The sequence below is a fragment of the Macrobrachium nipponense genome, chromosome 12 (assembly GCF_015104395.2).
Source record: "Macrobrachium nipponense isolate FS-2020 chromosome 12, ASM1510439v2, whole genome shotgun sequence".
Lineage (NCBI taxonomy): Eukaryota > Metazoa > Arthropoda > Malacostraca > Decapoda > Palaemonidae > Macrobrachium > Macrobrachium nipponense.
Window position 1 is genome coordinate 68,138,697 of NC_087205.1, and position 20,427 is coordinate 68,159,123.

A 20,427-nucleotide genomic window follows, 5' to 3' on the forward strand; every position below is an offset into this window, starting at 1 on the left:
TTATTTTATCAATTTCATCGTCAATGGCATTTTTTGCAATAAAACTATTAAAAAACCAGGTATAAACATTTTTGTACATGAACTTCCCTGCCAGATATATACTTAGCTTAGGTCTCTGACGTCACGACAGAAAATTCAAAACTCGCGGCACACGCTACAGGTAGGTCAGGTGATCTACTTACCGCCGCTGGGAGGCGGGTGTAAGAACCAGTCCCCCCTTTCTTGTCAGAAAAATATTTTCTGTCGCCAGCCTGGACAACACCTGTTGTTCAGTTCTTACGATAGTTAAAATTCGTTCTCGTTGCCGACGATTTGGATTTTGGTGAAGTACCCTTTGTTTGTTGGCTTGGCATACGCTTTTTGGACTGTTTTTTTTTATTTTTCTTTTGGATTTCTCTTACAATATCTATAATCATGGATGATTCTGAAGTTAAGAACCTAGTTATTTAGGGTTTGTTCAGAGAAGAATGTAAAGTTAGGCTTCCGAAAGCTGCATTAGATCCTCAACTCTGTATGTGCGTCTTGTAGGGAATGAATGCTCTTTATTAACCCTTGCAAAGAGTGTGAGAATTTGGATGAGGATGGTTGGAAGGCTCTTTCTTCTTATGTGAGAAAGTTAGAGAAGGATAGGGTGCGCAAGGCTTCTTCAAAGAGTTCTAGTAGATCGAGGGTGAGTGAAGTTGACGCTGAGAATCCTGTAGTAGAAGTAGTTCCTTCTCCGGTTTCAGCCCCTGCGCCCAGCTTTGAACCCGAAGATTCGTTTTCGGAAGTTGCTTCTGGGAGAGCCTCGATCAGGAGTAAGGAGAGCCTCGCTCGCTCTCGACAAGGTAAGAGTGATGATAGTGCAAGTGATCAGTGCAGTGACCCTAGTGCAGTGGAGGGTGCGTCTGACCGGCTCACTAACGCTTCCAGGCCTAGACCTCTTCCAGACTCCCAGACCCAGTGGAGGAGGAAAGTCGAAAGCCGCAGGAAGGTTAGGGAGAACCCCCACCGGTCAGGCGTCCCCTCGGCAGTTCCTGTTGCTCGTTCCCAGGCTGCCTTGGATCGAACCAAGAAGGAGTTATTGCGCCAGTGCTTCTCGTCATCTTCGTCGCCTTCTCCTCAGCGTAGATGGAGCGCCTCGGAGTCGTCTCGCCCTCTCAAGAGGCCCTGGAAGGATCCTTGCCCCCTTCCTTCCAGCCCGAATCCTTCGCGGAAGAGCCAGAAGTGGAACGCAAGAGAACCAAGATTTCGTCTCGTTACGCTTCTCCTGTTCGCTCTCGGACTTCGTCCCCTGTAGAGGAGTTTAAGAGATCTCCTGCGCGTATCCTGGCGGGTCTGCAGGCGCAGATTGCGGCGTTAGCGGAGTCTATTGCCGGGACTTCTCATCGGCGGAAGGACGCCTCACTTCCGGTGAAGAAGTCTAAGAACGTTCCTTCGGCTAAATCTCCTCTGGCTAGAGAAGATTTTGAGCCTGTTAGTAGGAGGTCAGAAGTGCAGGCTGGAGCTCGGGATCTTTCTCCGAGTAGGCTCTCCTCTTCTTCCCACAAGAGTTGTGAGCATGTAAGGCGTAAGGAGCCAGACAGGCTCTCTCCTCAGGATTTCCGCTCCTCTTCAGTTAGGCGTCAAGAGCTTGACAGACGTCAAGAGTCTCGTTTTCGTCAGGAGCGAAGGAAGAGTTCTTCGCCTGGTGGCCACTCTCCTTTTGACGGATGCTCGGAGCCTAGTAAGGCGTCAAGAGCCTAGTAGGCGCCAGAGCCTAGTAGGCGCCAAGAAAGCCTGGTAGGCAGCAACGGAAGCTTTCTCCTCCGTTAGATCACTCCCAATTGGATAGGCGCTCATAGCCTTGTAAGCGCCGCGCTTCTGACAGGGATTCATCTGTGGATGTTTTCTCTCCCCGTGCAGGCGTCAAGAGCCTGGCAGGGGTTTTGAGCTCAATAGGCATCAAGAGCCTGGCAGGCGTATTGAGGATGGCAGGCGCCAAGAGCCTAGCAGGCGCAGAGAGCCTGATAGGCGCTCTCCCTTATCCAGACGCTCTTCTGTGGAGTTAGAATCTGTTTCCGACAGACGGGCCTCCAATTGTAGGCGCTCTCCTAGTAGGCGCTCCCCAAGTAGGACGCTCTCCTAGCAGGCGCTCCCCAAGTACGCTCTCTCCTGGGACGCTCTACAAAGTAGGCGCTCTCATAGTAGGCGCTCTCCATCTAGGCGCTCTCCTAGTAGGCTCTCTCCTGGGGAGGTGCTCTCAAAGTAGGCGCTCTCCTGGTAGGCGCTCCCGTGTAAGCGCTCCTCTCCCCAGGTGGTTTTTTTCTCCCAAGTAGGCGCATCTCCGAACAGGCGCTCTCCAAGGATTAGCTCTCCTCCGGGCAGTAGAGCTTCAAGACGTCATTCTTCGGAAGATTTTGTTGGGGATTCGGAGGAAGATTTGCCCAAGGATGCTTCGGTTTCTTCGTATAAGAGACTGACAGACCTCCTCTTGCAAGATTTTGGGGAGTCTCTTTCGGCCGTTGCTCCTCCGTCTCCTCCGTCCTTATTTTCAACGACCAATACGGCTAAGAAGTCTTCAGTCGTTAAGATGAAGCCTACAGTGTCTATGAAGAAGGCTCTGAAGAACTTTGACGACTGGTTGGTTTCAAAAGAAGAGAAAGGCAAGACAGTTTTTTCTTTTCCCCCGTCCAAGCTGACGGGTAAGATGGGGTTCTGGTACGAGTCAGGAGAGCCCTTGGGTCTAACTCTTCCCTCTTCTGCAGACTCGGACTTCTCTTCGTTGGTTGATTCCGCACGTCGCTCGGCGCTGAATTCTGCGAAGACGACGTGGGGTATGAGCGAGTTGGATCACCTCTGAAGGGAATGTTCCGAGTCTTAGAAGTTTTTAACTTTCTTGACTGGACCCTTGGAGTGTTGGCTAAGAGGACTCAAGAGCAAGACACTCTTTCGCCTGAAGACCTCCACGCAGTTCTGTCTTGCATGGACAAGGCAGTGAGAGACGGTTCCGGGGAAATTGCTTCACTTTTTGGTGCAGGAGTGGTAAAGAAGAGGGCCGTTTTCTGCTCTTTTCTTACCAAGGCGGTTTCTCACGCACAGAGAGCTTCCTTGCTGTATTCACAGCTTTCCCCGCAACTCTTCCCCAAGAAGACTATTAACGATATCTCCAGCTCGTTATCAGCAAAAGCGACGCAGGATATGCTAGCTCGCTCGGCTAGAATTCCGAAACCTTCGTTTCAACAGAAGACGAAGAAAGAGGCTCAAAGTAGGCAAGAACCCTTTCGAGGAGGACCTTCGTCTCGCTCTTCTTCCTCCAGAGGTTCGAGACCACCTAGAAGAGGAAGGACCTTCTCTCGGTCTATTAGGGCCAAGAAGTAGTTCGTGTGTCCTCCAGACAACTGTGGGTGCCAGACTTCTGAACTTTGCAGATGTCTGGGCACGAAAGGGGGCGGACAACTGGTCCCTCGCGATCATCAAGAGGGATACCTCATTCCCTTTATCTCGAGACCACCCTTGACCACCACTCCAAGGGCACTGGTGGCCAAATACAAAGACCCACTAAATGAATCAAGCCTCGCTCTAGCGGTAGAGCTGATGTTAGAGAAAGAGGCAATAGAGATGGTTCAGGACCCTCTTTCAGCGGGGTTCTACAACCGTCTGTTCCTAGTTCCCAAGAACTCAGGAGGATGGAGACCGGTTCTGGACGTGAGCGCCCTGAATGTCTTTGTGAAGAAGAGGAAGTTCGCTATGGAGACGACGTCATCAGTCTTAGCAGCTCTTCGTCCCGGGGACTGGATGGTGTCGCTGGACCTTCAGGACGCTTACTTCCATGTGCCGATCCATCCTTCTTCTCGCAAATTTCTCAGATTCATGTGGGGAGGGAACGTTTTTCAGTTCAGGGCCCTATGCTTCGGCCTTTCCACGGCCCCCCAAGTATTCACAGGACTGATGAAGAACGTTGCCCAGTGGCTTCATCTCGAGGGAGTGAGGATTTCCCTCTACTTGGACGATTGGCTTATCAGGGCCAAATCCAAGGAGAAATGTCTGGAGGACTTACGAGTGACGTTGGATCTAGCAGCTTCTCTGGGTTTGCTAGTGAATTTCGAGAAGTCACAGCTAATCCCCAGTCAAGAGCGTATCTATCTGGGGATTCTGATGGCTTCTCAGGTTTTTTCGGGCGTATGCGTCCCCAGAGAGGATAACCCGAGGTTTGGAGAAGGTAGCAATCTTTCTAGAGAAAGATGTATGCACAGCGAGGGAGTGGATGAGTCTGTTGGGGACACTCTCCTCGCTGGAGCAATTCGTTTCTCTAGGAAGGTTGCACCTCAGACCCCTACAGTTGTTCCTGACGAGGAACGGGAATCGAAAATCTCAAGGTCTGGACTTTGCGTTCAAGATTTCGCAAGAGATAAAGGAGGATCTACGTTGGTGGCTAGACCCTCTATTGTTCAAGGAAGGCTTTTCCTTGCAGGTTCGGAACCCCAACCTGGTGTTGTATGCAGACGCTTCGGACAAAGGTTGGGGAGCTACTCTCGGGTCGAGAGAAGTGTCAGGCACCTGGATGGGGATCAGGTGTCCTGGCACATCAACAAGAAGGAGCTAACAGCGATTTGGTTAGCTCTCAAGACCTTCGAACCCCTCGTAAAAGGGAAATATGTTCAGATCAACTCCGACAACACTACAGCCCTGGCTTACATTCGGAAACAGGGGGGGACTCACTCTTTCTCCCTGTACGAGACAGCGAGATCGCTCCTCTTGTGGTCAGAGGAAAGGAAGATAAGGCTTCTCACCAGGTTCATACAGGGAGACAAAGAAATGTCAGAGCGGATCTGCTAAGCAGAAGGAATCAAGTCCTTCCCTCAGAGTGGACTCTGCACGCGGACGTATGCCAGGAGCTGTGGAGGACGTGGGGCAGGCCCCATCTCGATCTATTTGCGACCTCCAGGAATGCGCGGATAGATCTATACTGCTCCCCTATTGCAGGACCCCAAGAGCAGTGGCAATAGATGCATTCCTGATGGATTGGAGGAATCTGGATCTTTAAGCGTTCCCGCCTTTCAAGATTCTAGGGGCGGAAACGTTAAGGAAATTCGCAGCTTCAGAGGGAGCAAGGATGACTTTGATAGCTCCGTTCTGGCCCACCCACGACTGGTTCACAGAGGTACTGGAATGGCTGGTGGATGTCCCAAGATCCCTACCTCTAAGAGTCGATCTGCTCAAACAGCCCCACTTCGACAGTTTCACAAAAACCTCCCGCTCTCAGTCTGACTGGATTCAGACTATCAAGAGTCTCGTCAGAGCTAAGGGCTTTCTTTTCGGCAAAGTCTGCAAGGGCTATTGCCAATGCACGTAGACCTTCCACATCTAGAGTCTACCAGTCGAAGTGGGATGTTTTTCGACGCTGGTGCAGGATCATAAAGTTTCCTCCTCCAGTACCTCTGTGACTCAGATAGCAGATTTCCTTATCTTCCTGAAGGAAAAATGCGGGTTGGTTGTCTCCACCATCAAGGGATACAGGAGCATGCTTTCCTCAGTTTTTGCGTCATAGAGGATTAAACATATCTGAGGACAAGGACCTCCATGATTTAATCAGATCGTTTGAAACGGTTAAAAGAACCTCCTCCTTAGTGCCTAGCTGGAATCTAGATGTCGTGCTGCTCTTCCTGAGGTCCTCAAGGTTCGAAAACCTCACCCCATGCTGCTTCGTTCAGAGACCTTTCGATGAAGACACTTTTTCTCTGTGCCTTAGCGTCAGCGGAAGAGGGTCAGCGAGCTGCAGGCTCTAGAAGGTGAGGTAGGTTTCCAAGGAGGCTCCGCGGTTTTTTCTTTTCTTCTTCGGCTTTCCTAGCCAAGAATGAAAACCCTTCTTCGCCGTGGCCCAGGAGCTTCGAAATCAAAAGCTTATCCTCCTTAGTTGGGATAGAAGAGGAGAGATCTCTTTGCCCGGTGAGAAGCCTGAAATATTATCTTCAGAGGAACAAAGACTTGCTGCTAATGAGAGCAATCTCTGGTGCTCTGTAAGGGACCCCAGTAGGCCCTTATCTAAAAATGCACTCTCATTCCTTTATCAGGAATGTTATTAGAGAAGCACACACTTCTTGCAATCAGCAACAGTTTAACCTTCGGAAAGTCAAGGCGCACGAAGTACGGCCATCGCGACGTCTTTTGCTTTCAAGAAGAATTTGTCATTACAAAACCTTATGAAGGCCACTTTTTGGAGGTGTGAATCAGTCTTCTTTAATCACTACCTAAAGGACGTATCGATTACGTATGATAAGTGTTTTGGGCTAGGCCCTTACATATCGGCGGATTCAGTGCTGGGGCAGGGAGCTGAAACACATCTTTTTAATCCTTTTTTCCCTGTTAGTTTTAAGTTTGAGTTTTTTGGTTGTACGAAGGAGGTTGCAGGAGGCAGCTCCTTCTTTCGTATACTAATGTTAGTATTTGGTTAGGTGATCGGTTGTGCTTGAGGCTCCTTGCAATTGGTAGTGATAGGCTCTGGCATGTAAGCGGGTTGATCCCCATTGACCAGATCCTGCTTGGATTCTGCCAAGTAAGTGGACTCAGTTCCCATTGGTAGACCCAAAGAGTTCTTCAGCCATAGGTCACGCCCTCGCTGAGACTCTTTATTTGGCAACGCAGACTAATAGACAGTAACTATCAAGTCTTCTGCCTAAATCAGGTAAGAACCAGAGGTTTATATTATTTATTCCTTTAACATGTGTTGTCCCCACTTTCTAAGTAAGTATGTGTCTCTTTCCCTCCACCAAGGGTGTCAATCAGCTAAGTATATATCTGGCAGGGAAGTTCATGTACAAAAATGATATTGTTAGTATACAATAAAGTTTTGTACATACTTACCTGGCAGATATATACGATTGATGGCCCGCCCAGCCTCCCCTCAGGAGACAGGTGGAAGAAAATAACCTGACAAGAAAGGGGGACTGGTTCTTACACCGCCTCCCAGCGGCGGGTAAGGTAGATCACCTGACCTACCTGTAGCGTGTGCCGCAAGTTTTGAATTTTCTGTCGTGACGTCAGAGACCTAAGCTAAGTATATATCTGCCAGGTAAGTATGTACAAAACTTTATTGTAAACTAACAATATCATTTTTAATAGGTATTTCTTGAGTTTTAACTAACAAAATACATAGGCAGTTTTAAGTATTTTTATAGGGGTGGGGTTTCAGCTATTCACACGGAGGGGGTCGGGTACACATCCCCCGCAAATAGGGGGTGAACACTGCAGTACATAGTCATTTACAGCTTTCAGCTGTTTTATGTCTAAATAAATTTATATATCCCAAAGTGATAATGAAAAAAAAAAAATTTAGTTTTTGGTTTATTGACAAAATTATGCACCCATTGTTTGTATAAATGACACCCTGAACTGCAAATTGTGAAAGACTAGTTAAAAATGTCTGAATGAATAATTCAGGATAGGATCAGGTAAGTTATTTACTGTTTTGGACTTTATATAGAAATAAACATATCAGCGCTCTCCATTAATGCAAATTTTAGGTAACATAAATCAAGAGAGAGCACAGTTCTATTCATTTGATTATACAGGTGGCCCTCAGTTAGCGGCAGGGTTTCCGTTCCTGGCTGTCGATGCTAAGGGATTTTCGATGCTAAGCGATTTTAAAGCCTACGGCCGCCGCACACCTTCTTTCGAAATTCTACACCAGTTAACAGCGCCCTAGACCAGTTAAACGGCGCCTTAATCCCACGATCGTTGCAATTAAGTAAGAATATATTATGCAGTATAGTTCTATAGAATTTACTGTACAGTACATTATAGTATTATAAATACTGTAAAGTGAAAAAAAGCCCAGCTTTAATCCTTTGGGTGTCTAGAGTATGTAAAGATATTATAAGGTGTTATACAGTGTACAGGTAGCTGTAGTGTTCAACAAAAGTTACAAAATAATTCGTCTTACAATAATCCAATTTTATGAGAGACCAATTTACAATAGCCTAACTTTATCCATCTTCTATTACATAAGTTCAAAAAACAGCAGAGAATGCTGAAAGTATGGTTTTAACGTTATACTCGTTGCATAAACGTGTACAGCCATGAACAGCTGAACTTGAAACTACTTTTTTTTTTTTAGGACAACCGAATTCGATAACATCTGTTTGGCTTGTATTTCAATCATCGTACTATAGTACACTATTATACCGTAGCTGTTATAAATGACGTTATGTAGAATAGAACTGAGATATCTTAATATAATAACTATTCGCTATAGATCAAAGATCAATCGGGAAATAGTATACTGTTTAAATTTAAACCTACTTATAACTGCAGCTGAGAATACTGTTCAAGCTGCTAATGACTATTATCGTGCATCGGCAACAAGGATAAAACTCCAGTAAACGTATGCCATCAAACACAACCGTTGATAAAATAGAGATAAAATCATTTTAATCAAAACTACTGTGCTTGAAAGAACACTTTTACTATTGGTTTCACGCCGATATATGCATAACGTAAAGTTCGTATTATGGTGATATAAAGGAAAATTGCAAACGGAATCACATAATTTTTTCATGTAATAAACATGCCGCCAACGTAATCTGTTAACGTGGGGGGGATAAGCACAATGACAATGAAACATATTCAGTCATATTTCCACCTAAAAACATGTCATATAAGGAAAATTAACTTTGTCTGATATAGTCAAGTATCTAGATATTCGTTTATGCCAACTAGAAGCAAGAAAATTCGCTCAGAATTGCGTTAAATATGGGCAAACAAACTCGTGTTCACCATCAGTTGATTTGAAACCAAAACATTGGCCGCTCCGCAGAATACTAGCTTAGATTTGTAGTAGTATTTTATAATACAATAATATTAGAATACATACAATATTATTGGATACAGTGAAGTAATGTATAACATTTTAAAGGATTTATGGAAAAGATGCATAATTAATAAAATAACACTATGCATTTTTCGGAACTGTGGCGGACATGAAAAAACATCCTCTGACAACGTGGAGGGTAGTTACAAAAGCTGCCTTAATTTGTATCATATTTATGTACAAAAATAAAAATACCCTATACGTAATATATTTTCATACACATTTTAAACATAAATTTGCACTCTTTTTAACTATATTTTCGGAAGAGCGGCAGGCAGCTGCTTACAAGAATGAACATGAAAAAACGCAATGCATGTATATATCAGGTGAAAACTGGTCAAAGACCGCGCACCCATGTTATCGCATTTAGTCTATTTCTTAACTGCCTGGGTGAGAGTTGCGGTTGCTTGCTCTGAGCCATTTACCCAGTTATTTGCCCGTTTTCGCTATTTTGCTTACCTGTGTGTGTGTTTCTGTTGTTATGGCTTCCTCTGCGTCATCTCGACCTTGCCAATGTATGTGCCGAGGAACCGAGGTTTCCCGTGTTCTTGTTTCTTGCTTCTTTGGTTACAGACCCACACACCACATGCAGTAGGCGTTATGCTAATGTTTGTACTATAGCAAATCCCTGCCAGGAATGTCTTGTGGGGCCTAAATTGCAGTGGAAGTTATTTTATAGTAGGAGAAAGCATCGTAGAATTTCTACTCTTTCTTCGTGGGAAGGGTTTTCATCGCCTCACCCAGATGCTTTGTCTTCTTCCACAGTCACACCCCATGATGCTCTAGTTTGTGTTCCTGTGTCTCCTTCCTTTTCTTCCATCAATTCGTCGTTGGAAGTATCAGGAGGCCCTCAGGCTGATTTAATGTGTGTGTAATGTCGCCCCCTCTTCCTCTGGGGTTAATTTGCTTCCTGGGAGGGAGAAGGCTATTTCATGTTTCATCTGTTTCAGGTTCGGAGGCTTCCAAAATGGCGGTGCTCTGGGTGTCACATGGTCTACGGGTTCACCCTCCTTGGAGGGTTTGCTGACACATTTCATGGATGCTCACCTCCCCAGCTCTACCTCCTCCCCGTGGCCTTCTCTATGTTGGTGCCCGTGGTCAGCCATTTTGTATCACTCCGCCATGAGGCCTGCTGCTAGCTCGGGTCAGGGAGGCCGTGACGTCTCTCAGCACCACTAGTCACATCACTCCCAGTTTCATTCATCTCCCTGCTACGTCGGCGCCATTGGTTGGGGCTGCTGCACTGCCTCGCTCCTCTGTGTCATCATTTGCTCCCGTGACATCGTTACTGCCATCCAGGACATATCCTCTTCCTTTCGTGTCGTCTGTGTCTTCTCTTGTGGATCTGTCCAAGGCTTAATGTCAGGCGGTTCTTAAAAGATTGGACTGGTTTGGAGGATAGGTTTGCTGCCTTCTCTGCTGAGAAGGCTATAGCAAACGTGTTGCGTCATCTCCCCCTCTGCTGCCAAGAGGGTGTGTAAGGAAGGAGTGGTGTCTTCCTCCCCTCCATCACCCCCACCCCCATCTCCACTGTGTCGGCGTATCAAGTGTTGGAGGGTTAAGGACTTCACTATTTCTTCGTCAGTGAGTGAGAGCAGCACGTCCGTGTTCCTGAGTGTTAGTGTTATGTCTGCTGTGCAATCTGCTGTGGCTGCGTCGTCCTCTTCTTCGGGACACGAGTGTGTTGCAACCTTACGCGTATGTGCACTTGTTGGTGATTTATCTGCTACTTCTGCTCTGGTGCCTATTTGTCATCATAAGGATCTTAAGGCACCTGTGAAAAGATTGAAAGTTTTGAATGTGGAAGTGGTGCAGCCGGGGAGTTCGCCTTCCCCTCCGTTGATGCTGTTTGGGGTTCGACTCCAAGGAATTCTTGTTCTACATCAAGAGTTTGAGATGCTTCTTCGTCACACATACATGCATCTCCTCATGCTCTGCTCCACATGGATGCGTACATGGACACATACGTGAGTGAACTATTGCGAGTGTTCGATAGTGTTCCTAGTTTGTGATTGGTTCGTCACAGGAGTTGGCTCATGGCCTTAGTCTGGACAGGTCTTTGGTGTCTGTTGGCTGGTGCTCAAGTTCTTTGGCTGCTGGGTCTGCAGTTGGTTTGCACAAGAAAGGTGTGTTGGATAGCCTGCATCTTCTCGTTTTCAGTCTCCATTGTCGGAGCAGGAGGAAGGAGAGAGACAAGAGTTTTTGTTTTTGTTTTCCTTTACCAAGGTTGTTGATTTCATTTGTGGGTTTAATAATCTGGAGAGTAGGACTCAAGCTCGGGTCGTCTTTCACTCATACTTTGCTTTGGAAGCCTAGGCTCGAGGTCGTCTTCCACTCCTACTTGCTTGGAAGGCCTTGCTGGGGCTATGCAAGATCCTAAATCGTTGTTTCAGCTTCCGTTATCAGGGCATGTCCAGTCAGTCTTGCAAAAGGTGAATGCTTTCGTCAGATCGATACGGATGTCTTCGGTCAAGGGGTTCTTCCAAGTTGCTTCCTCCACCACTCACAAGGCATAGGAAGTATTATGCTACAAACTCTGTCTGCTTGTTGCCTCGACATCTTCACCCAGACATTATATGTTCCCAGGCCAGGGTTGACTTGGGAGCAGGTGAGGTTGGTGCGCTGTTCTTGTCCTCCGCAGGAAGCCTCAGCTTTGGAGCCTATGGCACCCTCATGTTCCAGACGGTGTCATGGTTAGGCTTCTGGTCGACGGCCATTGCCAAGATTGCGTCTGACAGGTCTGCAGAAGGGTTGGTGAGTGCTTCTTCTCTTGCCAGTTTGTTGCAGTCTGGGGGCAAGACATTTTTTGTATCTTGCCACTCTTATGTCATTTTGTGGGCTAATCTTCTTCTGATCAGAAGAGACACGGTGTTGTCCAGGATGGCAAGATCGGTTGGACCCCTGAGTCCTTGTTGACACTCAGGATGTGGATCTGTTGGATTCTCAGTTCCTGAGGAAACCTGTTTCCTCAGACGGAGCTGAGAGGACACAATAGCGGCTGAGCTGACACAAAGGATAGGCTGGTGCACCAGGCTATGTCCAAGTCGGAGTCTCATTCTCAGAGACATCCCTTCCTCCTCCTCCTCCTCCTCCTGTTCAGCAGCAAATGCAGAGGTCATTGCCTAGTAAGTCATCTAGGAGTTCGGTTTTGGCTGGGCCCTCTCATTCATCACCTCAGCCTACATTGGAGGACCAACGTCCCTTTCGGTCCTGCTCTTTCAGGTCAAGGAGGAGCTCCAGGGGTAGAAATAAGGGGGGTCATTGATAGGTTGGGCGCCTCTCCCTTTCCTTTGCCACTTTTTGGTGGGGGAGTGCTTGGGGAGACCTATGCTGGACCTCTTTGCAACCCAGTTCAACAGGAAACTATAGGTTTTCTGTTCTGTGGTTCCGGATCCTCTGGCGTTAGCGGAGGACACATTCTAACTCCTTAGACAACCTGGAGGTGTATGCCTTCCCTCCGTTTTGTTTGATCCGCCAATTGCTGAACAGACAATGAGCTTGCAGATCTCAAGATGACACTAGTAGCTCCTCGTGGCCACAGGCAGCATAGTTTCCTGATCTGCTGTCATTGTTGTCAGAGGTGCGAGGGAGATTATCCGTGGCAGCAGCATCTTTGTCAGCCGCACGTAGAAAGATTCCACCAGTCAATAGAATCCCTGTCTCTTCATGGTTGAAAGCTATCAAGTACTCCTCTGAGTGGGAGGCTCTTCTCAAAAGATAGCAGGACGTATGTCCAGCACTCTCAGAAATCTACTCTGCTACTTCTGGGACCCCTTCTGGTGGGCTCCCCGGGTCCCTCCTGGTGGGGCACCCCAACCCTCCCCCCCTGGTGGGGCTTCCCATGCCTCCCCTGGTGGCCCTTTTCAGGCCCCCTCTGGTGGGGCTCCTCATGCTACAGAGACTCTGTGCTAGCCAGGGGGACCTTGGTTCCAGGGTTCAAGCCGGGTTTCAATATGTTGACAACTTCTCTCTGTCAGGGACATTGCCCGACATTGAGGCCTCACCTGATCCTGACATTACAGTGCAACCGTGGAGATGGAGGGCCTCTCTATTGGTAGAAGAGGGCCCTTTCTCCCTCTTCGCTTCATTCACGGTCATTTAGCCGTGATAGAAAACCAAAAGCAAAGCAGAAAGGGCAAGTGAGGGCCCATCATCTAAAAGATCTGTAACACCTAGATCTAGATCAAGAAGTACCGGTAAAAACTGATAAGACCTCTAACACCAGGACACTTAATTCCTAAATTAGTAGAGAATTTCAAGATCCTTTCATCCTCTAAATAATGGCTCTCATGTAATGGAACATCTGTGGCTTTATACCACCATAAGAAGCAAGTTCGGGTTCTCTTTAAGGAACATGATATATCTGCGATGTGTCTACAGGAGACAGAGTTGGGAGAGCACTCCCAAATTGGGTTTTAGTTATTCATTTCATAGGTCTCCACCCCTGATAGGTGTACATGTTCAGGGAGACACAGACATCATAGTCCGCAAGTCTGTTAATCAGAAGGTTGCTTCAATTGAACACAGTGTTGCAGGTTTGTGCAGTTCAAATTTTCAATTATAAATGGATCACTATTTGTTCACTATACCTTGATCCATCATTAGAAAATAGGTTGCAGGATGCGCAGGGTAATCCTTGTCAGCTAGAATTAAACAATCTACAGACATTGATAGACCTGCTTCCTCAACCCTTCATTCTGATGGGATATTTTAATGCCAAGCACACCCTCTGGGGAGAGCCAAACTGTGACCGGTGGGGTTTGGTTTAATAATAGAACAACTGCTTGACTTGAATGACATCACTTTAATGAACGATGGTTCACCTACAAGACATGACATTTTTCACAATACTGATTCGGCCATTGACCTCACTATTTGCTCTTCGTCTTTGAGGTTAGATTACCAGTGGGTAGTAGTACCAGAATGATCATGGAAGTGATTATTGGCCATTCTCTTAAAGTATGTTAAAATATTCCATCTCCATAGTACCCAAATGGAATGTATGAGAAGCTAACTGGGATTATTAAAAAAAGCTACTAAAGTTGATCAGGAGATAAATGATTTTCAGAGTCCAACATCTGCTTATGAGTATTTAATTAGTATATTGCTGTGTGGCGCCATGCTGTCTATTCCTCGAGCCTCTGGTAACCTTGGTGTTCTGTAGTACCTTGGTGGAGTGATACATGTGCCTTGAGCCGAAAGATAACAAGAACTTGCTACAACAGATATTGTAGGTATCCTTACTTATTCAATAAAAAAAAATTATCTATAAAAGAGCTCTTGCTAAGCAAAAGAAAACATTTAAGCTAGCAAGGAGGGAATCCTTTATTAGATACATAAGTGAATTGAAATATGACTCCCCTATATTATTAGTCTGGAACAATCTGAAAGCTGCAAGGGAAATATTCTCCATCTCCCTTCCTATATTGAAAAATGATGGCTTCCCTTATGTCTTGATTCTGGAGAAGTTGGAGAAACATTTGGTGGGCATTCTCCAATATATCTAGTGCCCTACACTACTCTCCTGCATTCAGGAATATTAGGGACAGTACCACGGTTTTTTCCTCCTGTTAGATTAAATTCAGTGTATAATCTTCTTTCCTTTCACCTTGAAAGAATTAGATCATGGCAATCTCGTTATCTTTCTTAACATCTCCTGGAGAAGATTATATATGTACACAATGATTTTTAATCTGCCTAGAAGTACAAAGCAAAGTTTTTTAGATGTTTTAAACAGATTTTGGCTTTCAGGAACTTTGCCAGAGCCTTGGAAGATATCAGCCATTGTTCCTGTTTTAAAACCTTTTAAAGATTCCTACTTCTAAGAACTATAGGCCAATTGCTCTAACTAGTTGTTTTAGCAAGATATAAGAGAGCATGGTCAATGCTCGACTTGTGTGGTATTTGGAGTCAAAGAATCTTTTATCTAACTTGCAGTTTGACTTTAGGAAAAGCAGAAGAACCTCTGATCCTCTGATGTTCCTTACTCGGGAGATACATAATGCTTTTTCCGTACAAAACCAGACTATTGCAGTGCTCTTTGACCTAGAAAAACCCTACGACACTACCTGGCGAGGGGGTATCCTTATCCTTATGTTGACTGGGGTATTGTGGGTAATTTGTTCTATTGTCTTAAAGATTTTTTGTTGGAACGTTACCTGAAAGTAAGGGTGGGCTCTTACAGTTCTGCTTACCCTCAAGAAGAAGAGTTACCTCAGGGAAGCATCCTTAGTCCAACACACTTTAATGTAGCTGTCAACGGTCTACTAGAACAAGTTCCTGTTGGGGTGCATAGTCTGGCCTTTGCCAATGATTATGCAATAATCTTAGTAAACTATACAGCTGTTAAAGCTTGTCAAAAGATCCAGACTGCTATTAAAGCTGCAACATCATGGGCCAGTGCTAAAGGGCTCAAATTTTCACCAGAAAAAACCCAAACTGTACGATTTTGTTGATTAACCCTTAAACGCCAAAGCGGTAAAAAAAAAATGTCTCCCGTGTGCCGGAGGTGTTTCAGAGTGAGCGAACGAAGAAAACGGAAAAAATAGGTTTTTTTCAAAAAATCACAGCCAAGCCGCTTCAGTTTTCAAGATTAAGAGTTCATTTTTTGGTCCTTTTTTTGTCATTGGCTGAAGTTTAGTTAGCAACCATCAGAAATGAAAAAAAATTATCATTATCATATATAAATAACGCTATATATGATTAGCGCAAAAACGAAATTTCATATATAATTGTATTCAAAACAATCGCGCTTGGATGCGCGAAACAGTTAAAGGTAACGAGTTACTTCTTTTTTCGTTTTGTAATGTACACTAAATTGCAATCATTTTGGTATATAAAACACATTGTAAAACGATAAAAGCAACACAGAAGAAAATATTATCACAAAATAATGCATGAATTCGTAACGCACGGACATAAACAATTATTTTTTTCAAAATTCACCATAAATCTAAATATTGTCCTAGAGACTTCCAATTTCTTTCAAAATGAAGACAAATGATTGTTAATATTACTATACTGTAAGAATATTAGCTTACAAATGCAGTTTTAGACCATATCTGACTAGGTAAAGTTTGACCGAATGTCGAATTTTTTAATTTTTTATATATATTTTTTATATGCAATTATTTCGGAAATAAGAAAAGCTACAACCTTCAATATTTTAGTTTTATTCTACATGAAATTGCGCACATTTTCATATATAAAAATCTATGAAATGCCTAATATGAAACTGAGCAAATATTCCGAGAATGGAACGTACGCATTTCGGAGATTTGTGGCGGAGAATCCGCGCGCGGGAGGGAAGGAAATATTTTTTTTTAAATTCACCATAAACTAAATATATTGTTGCTAGAGACTTTGAATTTGTTTCAAGATGAAGATAAATGACTGAATATTACTAGACTGTAATAGTTTTAGCTTACAATTGCGTTTTTCGACCATTTCGGTAGAGTCAAAGTTGACCGAACGTAGTTTCTTTTCTATTTATCGTGATTTATATGCAAATATTTCAAAAATGAGAAAAGCTACAACCTTCAATTATTTTTTGTTGTATTCTACATGCAATTGCGCACATTTTCATATATAAAAACTTTATGTAAACGGCTAATTTAAAATGGTGCAAACATTAGCACAATCGCACGTATGATTTTTTTGGAAGAGTTACCGCGCGGACGTAAAGAAAATTTTATTTTTTTCATAAATTCACCATAAATCGAAATATTGTGCTAGAGACTTCCAATTTGTTGCAAACTGAAGGTAAATGCTTGAATATTACTAGAATATAAGCGATTTAGCTTACAATTGCGTTTTTCGACCATTTCGGTAGAGTCAAAGTTGACCGAAGGTTGAAAATTTGTCACTTATCATTTTTAATATGAAAATATTTCAAAATTGATAAAAGCTACAACCATGGGTTGTTTAGTTGTATTGTGCATGAAATTGCGCACATTTTCATATATAAAACTTTATGTAACGGCTAATTTAAAATGGTGCAAATATTACCACAATCGCATGTATGATTTTTTCGGAAGATTACCGCGCGGACGAAGGAAAAAGTTTTTTCATAAATTCACCATAAATCAAAATATTGTGCTAGAGACTTCCAATTAGTTGCAAAATTAAGTTAAATGATTGAATATTACTAAAATATTAGAGTTTTAGCTTACAATTGCGTTTTTCGACCATTTCGATAGAGTCAAAGTTGACCAAAGGTTTGAAATTTTGGCACTTATCGTTATTTATATGAAAATATCTCAAAACTGATAAAAGCTACAATCATGAGTTTTTTTTGTTGCATTCTTCATAAAAATGCGCACATTTTCATATATAATACTCCATGTAACGGCTAATTTAAAATGGTACAGAAAATTATGTCAAAGTGACGAAATAATTTCCGAGATGTGTCACTGATACTTTTTAGTGCGGCAAGAAGAAATTCGCGCTGCGCGCCTGCGTAACGATTGTAAACAAAACAACACCTTGATCCATGAACTCCCAGCAGATCCCCCAAGGCGCGTGATTCAAGAGTTTTTGGCTGGTAGGCCTAAAAGTATTTTTCTGCAAATTTTTAAAAAAACTTTTGTAAGTCGACGTAAAATACGTCCAGTCGGCGTTTAGGGTTAAGATAAGAGTGGAAGAGACCCTACATTGTTTTTAAATTATTCTATTTTACTTTATGAAGATAGCATTAAGTATCTAGTTGTTGCATTTGATAAAAAATTTACTTTACTCAATAAGTTAACGAAGTTGTGTGTAACATGAAGCTTCGTCTTAAAATTTGTGTCAATTTTAATTGGGGGCAGATCGAATCACCCTTTTTAGGATGTACCAGGTTTTATGCCTAAGCAAAATTGAATATGGTTGTCAAGTTTATGGTTGTGCATGCAAGACAACATTGCAGAAATTAAATGTTATCCATAATATAGCTTTATGTATTTGTACGGGAGCCTATAGAACTTCGCTAGTAGAAAGCCTGTATGTTGAGTCATTTTTCCCCCTACAAAAACTGAACCCAAAAACTGAACCCAAAAACTATAAGTACGTTAACCCTTTAACGCCGACTGGACGTATTTTACGTCGACATTTTTTGTCTCTCGGGTGCCGACTGGACGTATTTTGCGTCGACATACAAAAGTTTATTTAAAAATTCGCGGAAAAATACTTATAGGCCTACCAGCCGAAAACTTTTGAATCACGTGCCTTGGGGGATGCTGGGAGTTCACGGATCAAGGTGTTATTTTGTTTACAATCGTTACACAGGCGCGCAAGCGCGAATTTCTGTCTTGCCGCACTACAAAGTATCGGTGACACATCTCAGAAATTATTTTGTCACTTTGACATAATTTTTGTACCATTTTAAATTAGCCGTTACATGGAGTATTATATATGAAAATATGCGCATTTTCATGTAGAATACAACCAAAAAATACTCATGATTGTAGCTTTTATCAGTTTTGAGATATTTTCATATAAATAACGATAAGTGCCAAAATTTCAACCTTCGGTCAACTTTGACTCTACCGAAATGGTCGATAAACGCAATTGTAAGCTAAAACTCTTATAATTTAGTAATATTCAATCATTACCTTCATTGTTTTGCAACAAATTGGAAGTCTCTACCACAATATTTTGATTTATGGTGAATTTATGAAAAAAATAAAATTTTCTTTACGTCCCGCGCGATAACTTCCGAAAAAAATCATACATGCGATTGTGGAATGGTTTGCACATTTTAAATTAGCCGTTACATAAAGTTTTATATATAAAAATGTGTGCAATTTCATGTAGAATACAAAAAAAATAATTGAAGGTTGTAGCTTTTCTCATTTTCGAAATATTTGCATATAAATCACGATAAATAGAAAAAAAACGACGTTCAGTCAACTTTGACTCTGCCGAAATGGTTGAAAAACGCAATTGTAAGCTAAAACTCTTACAGTCTAGTAATATTCAGTCATTTATCTTCATCTTGAAACAAATTCGAAGTCTCTAGCACAATATTTAGAATTATGGTGAATTAAAAAAAAAAAACTTTCTTCCCTCTGCGCGCAGATTCTCCCCCGCAAAAAATCTCCCAAAATGCGTATGTCGCATTCTCGTGGAATATTTTCTCCATTTCATATTAGGCATTTCATAGAGTTTTATATATGAAAATGTGCGCAATTTCATGTAGAATAAAATGGAAAATATTTGAATGTTGTAGCTTTTCTAATTTCCGAAATAATTGCATATGAAAAAATATATTAAAAAATTTGACATTTGGTCAACTTTAACTCATCAGATATGGTCAAAAACTGCAATTGTAAGCTAATACTCTTACAGTATAGTAATATTCAATCATTTCTCTTCATTTTGAAACAAATTGGAAGTCTCTAGGACCATATTTAGATTTATGGTGAATTTTGAAAAAATATTTGTTTACATCGCGCGTTAAGAATTCATGCATCATTTTGTAATAATATTTTCTCTGTGTTGCTTTTATCGTTTTACAATGTGTTATATACCAAAATGATTGCAATTTAGTGTACATTACAACGAAAAAAAATTAACTTGTTACCTTTAACCGTTTTGCGCATAGCGCGATTTGAATACAATTATATATGAAATTTCGTTTTCGCGCTATCATATATCGCATTATTTATATATGATAATGATAATTTTTTTTCATTTCTGTATTTGCATACTAAACTTCAGGCAATGACAAAAAAGGAGCCAAAATGAACTCTTAATCTTGAAAACTAAGCGCGCTGTGATTTTTTTTAAAAATATTTTTTCCGCTTCCGCGCTCACTCCGAGACCCCCCCCCGGCACACGGAAGACAATTTTTAATATACCCCTTCGGCGTTTAAGGGTTAAAGAACCAAATGATAGAGCCTCAAATAGACCTAGACTGCCAAAGTCGGTTGAATTTTGGCTAGCAAGCTCTGCCAGGGAGGTGGATTACTTCCTCTTGCAGTAGCTGAAATTTTACCTCAAAGTTTCCTCCTTGGAATAGACTGAACTTAGAGATCTGCCCAATTAGGGACAGCAGGAGCAACAGTTCTGGTGATCAGTTGAGGGCAAGTTTCTTGGATCATGCTTCCAAACATGGTGATTCTTATATATATATTATACTGATGGTGCAAAGGTTCTGATGATGTTAGTTGTGCTGTAGTGACAAGTGATAGTATTATTAAAAAGAAGTTTCCATCTAATTCCTTTGTTTTTACAGCTAAACTACTGGCAGTTCTGACTGCTCTTAAATATATTTTTTTATAGTTCTTGTACTAACAAGGTTTTCACTATTTTTTACTGACTCTTTATTGTTTTATCCTCTTTTAGAAGCCTGTTCTCTTGCCACCCTTTAGTGCAAGAGGTACAAGTTTGGTTTTATCTTTTAATTAATAGAAGAGGTTTTTCTGTTAGGTTTTGTTTGGTCCTGTCCCATGTTGGAAATAATGGGAATGTGCGAGCAACGTGGTAGCTAAGGCTGCAACTAGGTTTTAGGCACATTTCCAACATGGGCGTCCCTGTTTCTGATTTTAAAAGTACCATATGATTTTATTGTAAAGACCAGTGGCAGGCCCACTGATCTACTAAGATAATCTTAAATTATA

At 42.7% G+C, this 20,427-nt stretch overlaps 1 protein-coding gene across 1 annotated transcript in view; it reads left to right on the forward strand.

The window, feature by feature from the left end:
• LOC135224576 (ring canal kelch homolog) overlaps positions 1 to 20,427 on the forward strand; it is a gene marked incomplete in the record, with an annotated part of 536,926 nt that overhangs the window by 400,874 nt on the left and 115,625 nt on the right.